This window comes from Mesoplodon bidens (genome assembly GCF_964165515.1).
Source record: "Mesoplodon bidens genome assembly, chromosome: 18".
NCBI lineage: Eukaryota > Metazoa > Chordata > Mammalia > Artiodactyla > Ziphiidae > Mesoplodon > Mesoplodon bidens.
Genome location: NC_138175.1, coordinates 52,145,933 through 52,158,670, shown reverse-complemented (window position 1 = coordinate 52,158,670; position 12,738 = coordinate 52,145,933). Strand labels below are relative to the sequence as shown.

The window sequence follows — 12,738 nt, the reverse complement described above, 5'->3', positions numbered from 1 at the left end:
ACAGTAAAATCATTATGGAAAATGGGAAAACTCAGAAAAAAAATTTAATCACTCAAAATTCTACAACATAGAGATAAATACTAACAGCACTTTGGCATATTTCTTCCACTTTTTCCCATATATATTTTAAAATAACTGGAACCACACTGTTTATAGTTCTATATCCTGCTTTTTTCTCATACTTAATTTTATTTTGTGTGCACTTTCCCATGTCAAGAATTCTCCAAAAACATCCTTTTTACATGACTCCAGACTTTTCCATAAAGTGACCATTCCCTTAAAGTTAAAACATTTAGATTGCTTCTCTTCTTTCCAATACACATCACTATAATTAACATCTTTGTATAAAATCTTGGTCCTCATCTCTAGGTTTTGGTCCATATAGATACCTATAACTAGATCAAGGATTGTGTCTCTTAAAACATTGCCAAACTGCTTTCCAGAAAGTTCACACCAGTTTGCGTGCCTGACAGTCCCATCATGATGTCACAGCAGTGACCATACCTATTTCCTTTCAATTCCAAGTAAACAGAGACCCAAAAACTCTGGAATTACAACACAAATAGGAAAGATCTGTTATTACAAGATGCTTTCGACACTTGTAATCTGTACGAGATCACGATTATCCCATTCATTACCAGGTATATGACCTCAAACAAACTTGGAAAAGTTATAAATATGATCCTACACATTCACATTTGTATATTAAAGTCATGACTGAATTGCCTTACAGATAGAGACTCTCAGACAGTTTCCAACTTATGAAGAATTGTGTGGAAAGGAAATTATGCCCCATCATATGAAAAAGGGGTCTGTACAAGATGTAGAAAATTCAGAAATGTACACTTAAGGTTTATGTACTTTTCTACATGTAAGTTGCTCCTTAATTAAAAAAAAAGTAAACAAAAAGAAAAAATGTTAAGGGAATCTGTACATAAGAAAATATGGGGCTTCCCTGGTGGCACAGTGGTTGAGAGTCCGCCTGCTGATGCAGGGGACGCGGGTTCATGCCCCGGTCTGGGAAGATCCCACATGCCGCGGAGCGGCTAGGCCCGTGAGCCATGGCCGCTGAGCCTGCGCGTCCGGAGCCTGTGCTCCACAATGGGAAAGGCCACAACAGTGAGAGGCCCGCGTACCGCAAAAAAAAAAAAAAAAAAGAAAATATGTATTCCTTATATATACACGTATAACATCAAATCACAACTACTTTAGCTCAACTGACCATTTTTAAGCCTTCATGGCTCTTGACTAATACCAGGCATGTGCCATAACCCACTCCCGCAGCAGTCAGGGTCCTTTTTCCTCATTTATCAAAGGTTTTATGTGCATTCCTCAACTGACTGACCAATCAGTGGAAGAAATTTCCTATAGGTCAGCAGCATTAAAATATTCAATGATATCAGTCCGTTAAAAATGATATTACAAAAGCAGCATCTATCAGTCTTCCACCTAGAAACTTAATAAGCATTTCTGAAACATAAAGACCTAGTGATACTTTTTTTATTCCCCAATAAATTTATTTATTTTTGGCTGCGTTGGGTCTTCGTTGCTGCGTGCGGGCTTTCTCTAGCTGCGGAGAGTGGGGGCTACCCTTCGCTATGGTGCATGGGCTTCTCATTGCGGTGGCTTCTCTTGTTGCAGAGGACGGGCTCTAGGCACATGGGCTTCAGAAGTTGTGGCACGCGGGCTCAGTAGTTGTGGCACATGCGCTTAGTTGCTCCGTGGCATATGGGATACTACCGGACCAGGGCTCAAACCTGCATCCCCCGCAGTGGCAGGCAGACTCTTAACCACTGCGCCACCAAGGAAGTCCAAGACTTAGTGACACTTTTAATCACCAAGCATTTAGGTACACTACTCCCAGTGACACAATTCCCTTGAAGTGAAAGCCACTCTAGCTGAAGATGCTGATTTCAAGAATCTAATAATCTTGTATTAATGCAGTGCTGACTTTCATTTGTACACAATCAATTTGTTACTGAACAAAGAATCCTTTTTAATTGCCCGTGGCAATTAACAGTAATCATTTTCCTTGTCTTATTCCTAAGCAGTGCAGGCTGCAACAGATGAAGACTCGGTTTTGACCTTTCTTTTAAATGGAGATGGGAAGAAGTACAATGCAACAATATTTTTTTTACACTTCAGGAGGCTATTAACTGTAGCTGGAAAACACTCTCTCACCCCAACATTATTTAATAACTTTCTGAATTGAAATTAAAAAAAAAAAGTATTATAGGGAGCTCCACACAAACAAGGGGCAAAGTATATTTTTATCTATACATTTGTAGTTGTCTAGAGAGTTTTCTCAGAAGAAAATCAATTAAGAGCTATTCAGATACTTTTCTATTTGCCAAAGAAAATATAGATTTTTTTTTCTTGGCTGCGCTGGGTCTTCGTTGCTGTGCGTGGGCTTTCTCTAGTTGCTTCGGGCGGGGGGGCTACTCTTCGATGCGGTGCGTGGGCTTCTCATTGTGGCTTCTCTTGCTGCAGAGCACGGGCTTCAATAGTTGTGGCTTGCGGGCTCTAGAGCGCAGGCTCAGCAGTTGCGGTGCACGGATTTACTTGCTCCCCTGCATGTGGGATCTTCCTGGACCTGGGATCGAACCCATGTCCCCTGCACTGGCAGGCGGATTCTTAACCACTGGGCCACCAGGGAAGTCCCGAAATATAGATTTAAGGCTATTACGTGACCAAGCATTTCCATCTTATTTCTGTTAGACAAATTTACTTACAGTTTTGTTATACCTGGGTGTGAATCCAGGTCAGAAATAAAATACTCAACTTCTTCAATATGCTGACTAGAAAGACAAGCTGGTACTTGTGGCTGTGGATTCCTTTTAAAATACTGTGATATGGAACCTAATGTGTGTTCAGTCTCTGAATATGAAAATCTTTAAGATTAATATGGGACTGCCTCCAAAGCAGCTAGAAATTAATAATAGTCTACTGAACATTTACTTCCCTCACCCCACCCCATATTATTATATATAGTTAATTGTTTATAACTGACTATGAATTCCTCAAGGGATTAGAAATACAGCTAATTCTTACATCCCAGGCAGGCAAGGCAGTCTAATAAAATAAACACAAATTTTAGAATCAGACAGACATGGATTTATAACATAGCCCTAGCATCTATTAGCTGTGTAGCCCTGGTCAAGACACTTACGATATATGTGTGTATGTATGTACAGGGATTAAATGCTGACCAAGAGGGCATGCCATCTAAGAGTTTCAAGCCTAAAAATAGCCATTATGGTCAGTGTACACATCTCCCCAACTCCCCCCCTCCCCCCCAAAAAAAGAAAAAAGTCTTTGGCACCAGCTTGGCTTCAATCAGCATGTATGTAGTGGGGGCCTACTATGTACAAGATATTTTGCTAGGTATGATGGGAAATAATGGGAACCAACTGGTACAATCCCTTCATTTTTCTAATGAAGAAACTGTAGCCCAGAGAAGTGAAAATGATTTAGCCAAAGTCACTCAGCTAGTAAGCAGCAGAGCCAGGGCTAGAACCCAGGTTTCTTCTTACCAATTCAACTTTGTTTACGCCATAGGAAGCTGCCTCTCAATTGTTCAAGTTTGATTACCAAACGCAAATATTACAATAGTGATTAGCAAGAGAACATTTTCCAAATAAGAAGGCAGACACTAGGAGAGCAAAAAAAGTATGAGGGTAGGAACTTCCCTGGTGGTGCAGCGGTTAAGACTCCGCGCTCACAATGCAGGGGGCCCAGGTTCGATCGCTGGTCAGGGAACTAGTTCCCACATGCATGCCACAACTAGGAGTTCGCGAGCCACAACTAAGGAGCCCACGTGCTGCAACTAAGGAGCTGGCAAGCCGCAACTAAGATCTGGTGCAACCAAATAAATAATTAAAAAAAAAAAAAAAGTATGAGGGCTTCCCTGGCAGTCCAGTGATTAAGACTCCGCCCTTCCAATGCCGGGGGCGCAGGTTCAATCCCTGGTCAGGGAACTAAGATCCCGCATGTCGTCCAGCGTGACCAAAATAAATTAATTAATTTTTTAAAAAAGTATGAAATACCTATAGATGCATAATGCAACATCACAACTGCCACAAATTTCATAAAATGAAAATGCTCATTTCAAAAAGGATGAAGGAGATAGGCAAGTCTGGCTACTTTTGACTAAAATAAATATTACTTTCCTGTGAGGATGCTTCATGGCTGGTTCTCTGCTAATATATCAATTTAATGGTGTCTCTTAACATCAGCGAAGCAAATAAATGAAGATTAGACTGACAGATGCCAAGTATTATTTTCAAGAATTCTTCACAGATGAAGCCTGATAAAGCATAGTATCAAAAATTAAATTGAAATAAACTTTCAGGAAGATGAACATGAATGATTTGTTTGCATTTCTTAATACCAGCATTCAAGTGCTATTCAGACCACTGCTATTTGAGAGCCTAGGTCAACAATGACTCAGCTTGAAAAATTCCATATTGTTTTTAAGAGGTATATGGTTTTAGTTATGTAGTTAATAAAATCTGGATGCCCCTTTCTCCCCAAATTATAAACTAGTCTTCATGTGAATGCCTGAAGAAGAGGCAAGTGTTTATTTTATTTATGAAAAAGCATACAACAAAGGTAATCCAATTCATTTTACTGCATCCCCTGGGGAAAGAGCCCCCCCACTGCCTGGCCCGTTCTGGGTTACAGGATTTGATGGGGGGGGCGGGGAGGGGTGCAGTGGTTAAGAGTAGCACCAGGAGCCCAGTCCCAGTCCCAGCTCTGATGTGGTAGGTGATCCAGGGCGAGAATCTACAATCAGAGCTGAATGGCACACAAGACTTCAGGCTACGAATGTGAAGGCCAGAGTGGTAAAGCATTCTGTCCAAGTGTCCCTCTAATTAGGTTAAGGCCTAGACCAGAAGGTCTCCTACCCGTATGCCCATTACTTTTTCAACTATAACAGGAAGCCTGTCAGCATGCCCCTTGCAAGCTTTCCATTGCCCCAACTGTAAATGAGGAGGCTAGACGAGGCACACTGAGCTTCAAACTGTTGTTCCAAACCCAAGGGTTTTCTGCTGGTCACCTTCCCTCTTCAAGCAGAGAATCTCCAAGTTTATCTATTTCATATAGTGTGGAAAAGAAATTTTAAACGACTGAACTAGATGATAAATAAAATGTCACAGTGACTGAGTATGTTAACACACTGTTTAGACTGCCAGTTGGTGAATGACAAGAGTCAAAGCAGATCACAGGAAGGCCCTACAAGACACCTAACACCTCTCAGAACACCACAGCAGACGGAAGAGAGGAAAGCAGACAAGACTAGAGGGAAACAGACAACTAGTCTCATCTTTTCAATCTCCAACTGTATTGACCTGATGTGTTTCCTCATCACATACAGACTGACCAAACACCTATGAGGCTGTAGTTTACCGTCACCTATGCAACCCTCACTCCTCCCAGACTGTCCTTTGTCAAAAGTCACCATCAGGCCCATGGATCTGCACAAGGACAACTTGCATGTGTCCAGTATCAAGAGGAATGACTATTTTCTGATCTTTTTATTGTCCTAAATCTTTGGCCTTCATCATGGCAAGAAAAAAGGGGCAGAGGGTAAGGGAGGGGGGACAAAGCCAAAAAGAAAGGCTAGTATAAAAAAAGACAGGAACTTTAATCAGGCCAGTAATACAAAGACTTTCTAGGCAGGGCAAGAGCCCTTGAAGACATATTACTAGGTCGAAAACAGTGGTCTACCGCCATCCCCCACTCCACACCCCACCCCCAACTGGCACAATAAATGTTCCAGAAGGCCAAGGCTACCACCTCAGATTTCTGTAGCACCCAATTCCTTCATGAAAGCAAATGTTGATACAGGAGTTGGAGCCTCTGCTACCATCAGAGAAACCTGACAAGCTCTGGAACATCAGTTACCAGTTTAGGAAGAAAAATCAGCTCTTTGTTCTTCTGTCTCCTCTCTTCCTATTATGTAAACGTAAGCTTTGGGCACGCAGAAACTTTCTATGCTGCCAGTGATGTTAAAACCCTGGAACACGAATTTAAGCAGTACTGCATACACAGTTGTTTTTATTCTTAATTAGCTGCCACGTCCACATTAAGAATAAAAAACAAAACAACTATTTATACCAACATGAGGAACATAAACTCAAACAAATTCAGAGAATTAATCATGGTTCACAAGGCCAAAACTCAGAAATGAACAGAAACTAACAGAAGTGAACCAAAATTCTTAAAGTCAATAACGGTGAAGACAAATGCCACAGATAATTACAACTACCAGACTCTGCTTGTCACAAAACTTAAAGTCCTAAGAACTTAGAAACTAAAGGGGCCATATGGATCTACTATCCAGCCCCCCTCACCGTCTCACATACAAATGCCCTAACATTTGATGAGTCAATGGTTCAATTCTGTAGATGACAGTGAATGTTTTTTATTTCACATGCATTCACACAGAACTATTCTAAATAAGTGCTGAAGTAAACAAAGTTTGATTATAGCTCAGTTAAGAAATAAATTCCTTCCTGTAAACACTCCTTCACAGCTTGATGGCTGCTTTAATATGCAATTGCCCTAGGCCACAGGGGGAAAAAAAAATCAGGCTTTTGATTTACTTAAGAAATAAAATAAATAAACCTAGAACATGCAAAAGCTTCCTTCTCCCAAGGTAAGGAAGGAAAACGCTTGTCTGGTTTTCTGTAAAAACCACCTCTTCCTCTGAATGAACTTACTAAACCCTACCCCCAACATAAGATCACTGAAGCTCAAGGAAAAGGCAGCAAAGGTACATTTCGCAGGTAATAAACCAAAAACCCAATCATATCAGACAGTTCCTGGCACCCATTTCTCACTCTACCAAACCAGGGCAGTCAAAAGGCTGGGGGAGTGTCAGGGTCCACCCACATACTCCTGGTACACCAATGAGCCCCCTCCCTTTCCCAAACATAGATCTACCTATAAGCATTCAACTCCTGTGGCTGGGAGCGCCTGCAATACCAGAGGGCAGAAATCTAAGTGACACTTGGCACTCCGTTTCAACAAACAACTGCAAAGAGCTTTCCAAACCCAGGCCCTCACCATTTTGAAGACCAGGAAGCTGAATCCTTCCTGGAGCAGAGGTGAAAAAGAAATAAGCCCACTTTCCACCACCCCTCCCGAAGGTCACAAAGCAAACCAGAGGCCATTAGAGAAGTCAAGACTGGCAGCTTCTGCAGACCCACAGCACTAAACACCAAGTGCGACCACAACCCCCCGTGGGACTGGGGAGAACTCGAGAACTGGCATTTCCCCAGCCGAAGGTAAAACACATGTATGACTTGTCAGCTGGAAACAAACAAAAAAGCGTACTCCTAACTTCTCCCAAAGGGTGTTGGCTTGGAGGTGAAGCGGGGAGGGGGCACGACTGTCTCAATAGCTCAGAGAAGGAGGGAGGGAAAGTGAGAATGAGAAGACAGACCTGTGAGCAGCTGCACTCTCCTTTTCTGAAGGACACAAAACTGCAAAGCCCAGGGACCCGAAGGGGCTGGGGAGCCAAATGGGAGCGGGAAAGAAAGCGGGGCAGTGGAAAGGAGATCTACCCCCACCACCACTAACCTTGGCAGAAATGGGGGAGATGGGGGGAGACACTCCCAGACTCAGCAGTAACCAATCAACCAACCCCCACCTATTTACTCAGATCTCACAGGATCCCTCGAGATAAAACCCTCAGGGTCAGAGAGCTGAGAGAATCTGCAGTCTAAACCTGAGCCTGCAGAAGCCTAGGCCCAACCCAGCCCCTTCCCCTCCAAAGCTGAGGGATGGAGACCAGAGAAAGGCATGCCTGAGGAAGGGAAGCACCCAGTGGGAATGTGCAGGTCAAGCAGGGGAGCTGGGAGAAGCAAATGTGACAGGAACTAAATGGGAAGAGAAGAAGCCTAGCAAGATACAAGGGGCAAGAAAAGATGAAGGAGAAAACAAGGCAATGAAGAACAGATCTGGAAGAGGGATCACAAAAGGGAGGGAGACTCTAGCCCAGAACTGAGACAGCTCTAAGAGGAAGCTGGGGTGGGGGGAGTGACAGGTAGGAATGGTTGGGGAAACATCTCTATACTGGGCAGAGCAGGGGGAAGGAGACTCAGCAAGGGGGTAGGAGGTAGGGCAAAAAGGGGAGGACAAATACGAGCAAGGAGAGAGTGGAGGTTGAGGGCTGAATCAAAATGGTGGGGGGATAGACGATCAGGTGGAAAACTTAGAACTGAGAGGCAACAGAGGTGCGAGGCAGTCACAAGACGACCAGAGTTAGAGGACCGTACCGACAGGGGACAGCAGTAAGGAAGTTAAAATGGGTCCAAAAAATAGGTGGACAAGTGGACAGCTCCAAAAGGGGCAGAGCTGCGAGGAAAGCATTAAACAGAGAGCATGGGGCGGAACTGAACAAATGAAAGAGCAGGTGCAAGAAGGATCGGGGGCAAGTCTGAGGTGCAGAATGGGAAGGGAAGGGGGTGATGGATCAGAGACAAGTTATCGACGGTTCAGTGAGGTAAAGGACAAATCTAAGAAGGGCCCAAGTGAAGAGGACACGACTTGGAGAAAGAGGCTGGAAGCAGGTCTTACACAGAGAAATACTGAAGGGGAGACAGGTCAAAGGAAGCCGGAGCAAATGAATCGAACCGCTCAAAAGAGGGCCAATAAGGAGGTGGGGAAGAGAGAAAACGGCAAAGAGAACACTGGGGCAGAACTGGGGACTGCAGGGCTTGAGGCTGCGGAGGGGCTGAGTTCGGGAGAAAGGTCAGAGAAGTGAAAGGCAGAAACGAGAGAGCTGCAGGGTCAGAGAAGGGGGAGGAGGCTGCCTCATGGAAAGCAGTCTGAAAGCAAGCAGGCTGGAGGGCACAGCAAGATCTGAGATTGGATGAGGGGCAGAGTGGGGAGGCAGAAAGGTCTGGAAGAGAGGAAAGGCTCTGAATGGCAGACGGGAGCAAGGTCTGAGCAGGGTAGGAGGCGAGCATGGTGCATCCGAGTCCGAGAGGGGGCAGGGAACTGAACTGAGGCAGACGAAGGTCAGAGAGTCCAGGGGTATGCGGGGTGGGGGGAGCAGGTTTTGTCAGCAGGCAGCAGGGCCCAAGAGGGACGTGGAATTAAGTCCAAGGAGAAGACCTAGGAGCAGCAGTGCCAAGACGAACAGGGTCTTGGATGAATCACCAAGGAGGTGGAACCGCAGGTCCTAGAGGGACAGCTCCTGGCGGTGAAACAGCGGAGGGTAACAGAAGATGGGTCAAAGAAGGGGGCATCCAGGGTGGTGAAAGCGGAATCGAAGAAGGCAGAAGGATCACGAATCTCAAAGTGCGGGTCCAGAATTAAGGGATGCGGAAGGGTCACTGAGGAGGTGGATCCCTTGAGCACTGCAGTCTAGGAGGGGCGAAGGGCATCATTGAGGGGCGGAAGAGGGAAGGGGGAGGCGCAGAATTGGGAGCAGAGTGGGGGGGGAGGCCGAGGCAGACACCGAGATCCCAATGGGTTGGAGGGTGGGGGCAGACGCGGCGACAGCAGGGCTGGGCGGGCAGGGGCAAGTCCGAAGGGCAGACGGGCCCCGGCGGGCCGGGCCGCAGCGCGAAGCGGCGGGGCCGGCGGGGCCCGGGGGGCTGGGGGGCCGCTCCCTCCCCTCCCCCTCCGGCTCCTCCATTGTTCGCGGGCTCCGGGCCCCGCCGTCCCCGCCTCCCCCTGGACCCCACAGCGGGGCGGCGCCCGGCCTCGCCGCCGGGGCCCGGGAGCTCGCGCACTCACCAGCTGGGCGCCCTCAGCGCGGCCCTGGCCTCTGGGATCCCGGCAGCGGCGACGGCGGCCCCGGCGCCATGTTCTGCTGCTCCTCGTTCAGCGGCAGCTGAGGCGGCGGCGGCAGCTCCGGCGGCGGGGGGCCGGGCGGACCCTCCCTCGCGGGCTCCCTCCTCCGCCTCCTCCACCTCCTCCTCCCGCCGCTCCGCGGCTCTCTCTCGGGGCGGGGGGCGGGGAGGGGAAGGGGGGAGGGGCGGGAACCAGGGGGAGGGCGGACCAGCCTTGCTCGCTCCTTCCCTCCCTCCTTCGCAATGGCGGCGGCGGCGCCTCCTTCCTGCGGCCGCCGCTCCCGCGCGCGCTCCCCCTCGCTGCTGCGCGTGCGTGGCGCGGGGACAGTTGCAGGGGGATAACGGCCCGTGAGGGCGCGCCGCGAGGGGATAACCGGCGCGTGGCGAAGGAGAAGCGAGAGCGCGTGCGCGCCCGAGGGACTCACTGCCACCACATCGGCCGCGTCCAGGGAACGGGTGCGGAGGGCGCAGTGCGCGTGCGCCCCCAAGAAATGCCGCTAGTGCGGTGGCTGCGGCTCGAGACAGAGCGCGAGGCTACCCGCGACCGGGCAGAGGACTGGGGTGGCCAAGTGCGCGTGCGCGGGAGGGGGTGCCAGCAGCCGCGGCTACTCGCACGAGGCGGAGGGAGTGGTCCTCGAGAGGCGCGCGCACCCTTGCGCGCGCCAGAAGCAGCCGAAACCCTCCTCGCCCTGGCTCTTGGAGAAAGCGGGAGGGGAGAGGCATGGCCCAGCTTTGGGGGCGTGAGCGAAGGGCGCGATCCCGCTCGCGCGGGACCTGACCAGCCAATAAGAGGCAAGGGGCGGTGGGTTTGCCGCGCGAGCTCAGCCCCGGGGAAAACGGAGGAGGAGAGAGGGAGCGACGTAACTTGGGGCGGTGGGGCGGGGCTGAGGAGGAGGGAGCGCACCCAGTGGAGGAGTTAATTGGGGAACACGAAGAGGCGTGGCCCGCCTTAGCCCAATAGGAGCCTCAATTCGTCGATCCGGAAGAAGGGGCGGGGCTGAGGAGCGCGTGCTCTTTTTCCTGGCAGAGAAGAAAATCTGCAGGTAACGAGTGGCTTATTACAACTTGCTTTGGGTTCTTGATCGCCTGATCCCGGAAGAGGCGCGAGGGCCTGGTCCCGCATGCAGCCCTGGCCTCCAAGTCGGCATTGCAAATCAAATGTCAGTTCGGGAGCCCGGAGGGGAAAGAGTAGTGATGGGAAGGGGCACCGCTGTAACCCCTGAATTCCTCCGAACTGAAGAGGGGTTCCTCTGGGACCCCTCCGGAAGTACGGGTCTTGGAAGATGAGCGTTCTGGGAGCCCAGTCAATATTTAAGGAATGTAGAAAGAGAAGCTATTCTTCTTATTGCATTTTTCATTTCTTTACTCAGTCTCCTCATCTAAAAAATGGAATGATAATCTTAGCTCTTTAGTAAGGTTTGCAGGGAGAATTAAATGAGTTCTGTTTGTAAAGCGCTGAAAATCATGCCTTGCTCTATAAACGTTGATAAATAAAATTACATGCGCTCAAGTTTTGTTTTGTTTTTGAGGTCATATCTCAATGCTTTTTTAAAAAATTGAAGTGTGGGGCTTCCCTGGTGGCTCAGTGGTTAAGAATCCGCCTGCCAATGCAGGGGACACGTGTTCGAGCCCTGGTCCTGGAAGATCCCACATGCCGCGGAGTAACTAAGCCCGTGCGCCACAAGTGCTGAGCCTGTGTGCCACAACTACTGAAGCCTGCACACCTAGAGCCTGTGCTCCGTAACAAGAGAAGCCACCGCAATGAGAAGCCCTTGCACTGCAACAAAGAGTAGCCCCCCGCTCTCAGCACCTAGAGAAAGCCCGCGCACAGCAATGAAGACTCAATGCAGCCAAAAAATACGTAAACAAATAAATTAAATTGATCTATAAAAAAGTAAAATAAAATAAAATTGAAGTGTGCTCAAGTTTTAAAGCATCCTATCAAATAAAGGTTTTCTGATTACTGATGATGGTCGTTTCCATTGACTCCCTTTTTTTTTTAATTTAACACTTTTAATGCATGAAATTTGATTTTTAGATGCTTATGACTTGTTTTTTGGGGGGCGCCCCACGTGGCATGCGGGATCCTAGTTCCCCCAGCAGGGATCCAACCCGTGCCCCCTGCAGTGGAAGCGGGAGTCTTAACCACTGGACCGCCAGAGAAGTCCCCGTTCATGACTTTTTTAAAGTTTGTTTTTAGCGCTGTGGGCTAAACAAATCCAATGCGTGGGCCAGATTTTCTTTAGGTGCCACTGCAAGCCATGGTTTGTAACTGATTTTGAGATCTATCACTTGAGAACACCAGAAAAACTGGGGAGAAGGGACATCGGATTCCCCTACTTCAAATTAATATGTGTTTATAACTCCAGTGCCGTATTCTAGGTCCTTCCAATCTTGGGAAATTTTTGAACTGGCAGCACCTAGAGAAGAGAGAAGCCTGGGCTCACTCTGCATCCAGATGCCCCTCTCCCCTTCTTTTGGAGCCCATCGACCCTGTCCTATCATTCAAGTCTCACTCGAAGTCACATCTTCAGGGTGGCCTCGCAGATTTGGCCTAACCCTCATATTTTTATTAAAATGGGTACTTTATGCTAGGCAACATTCTAAAGCACTTTAAACATATTAACTCACTTAACCCTCAGAACACCTTACAAGTAGGTTAGAGTTGTTATTCTGCTAAACTAAGGCACAGAGAGGTTACACAGCTAGTTAGTGGCAGATGTGAGATTCAAACCCAGACAACTGGGGTCAGATAGCTGCACACCTAGTACTTCTTCACAGCTCTCCATCAGCGGTTGAAGTTCTGTATTGGTATCACCATTTTTTTTCTTTTTTTTTTTTTTTTGGCTGTGTTGGGTCTTTGTTGCTGCACGCGGGCTTTCTCTAGTTGCGGAGAGCCGGGGCTACTCTTCATTGCGGCGCGCAGGCT

At 48.0% G+C, this 12,738-nt stretch overlaps 1 protein-coding gene across 1 annotated transcript in view; it reads right to left on the bottom strand.

The window, feature by feature from the left end:
- The window catches only part of ARHGAP35 (Rho GTPase activating protein 35), a 122,345-nt gene extending 111,854 nt beyond the window's left edge, over window positions 1-10,491 (bottom strand). The window contains exon 1 of the mRNA XM_081215696.1: window positions 9,754-10,491. The gene's annotated coding sequence lies outside the window, so the exon portion shown is untranslated. The remainder of the gene's footprint in view (window positions 1-9,753) is intronic.
- Window positions 10,492-12,738: the final 2,247 nt, after the last annotated feature.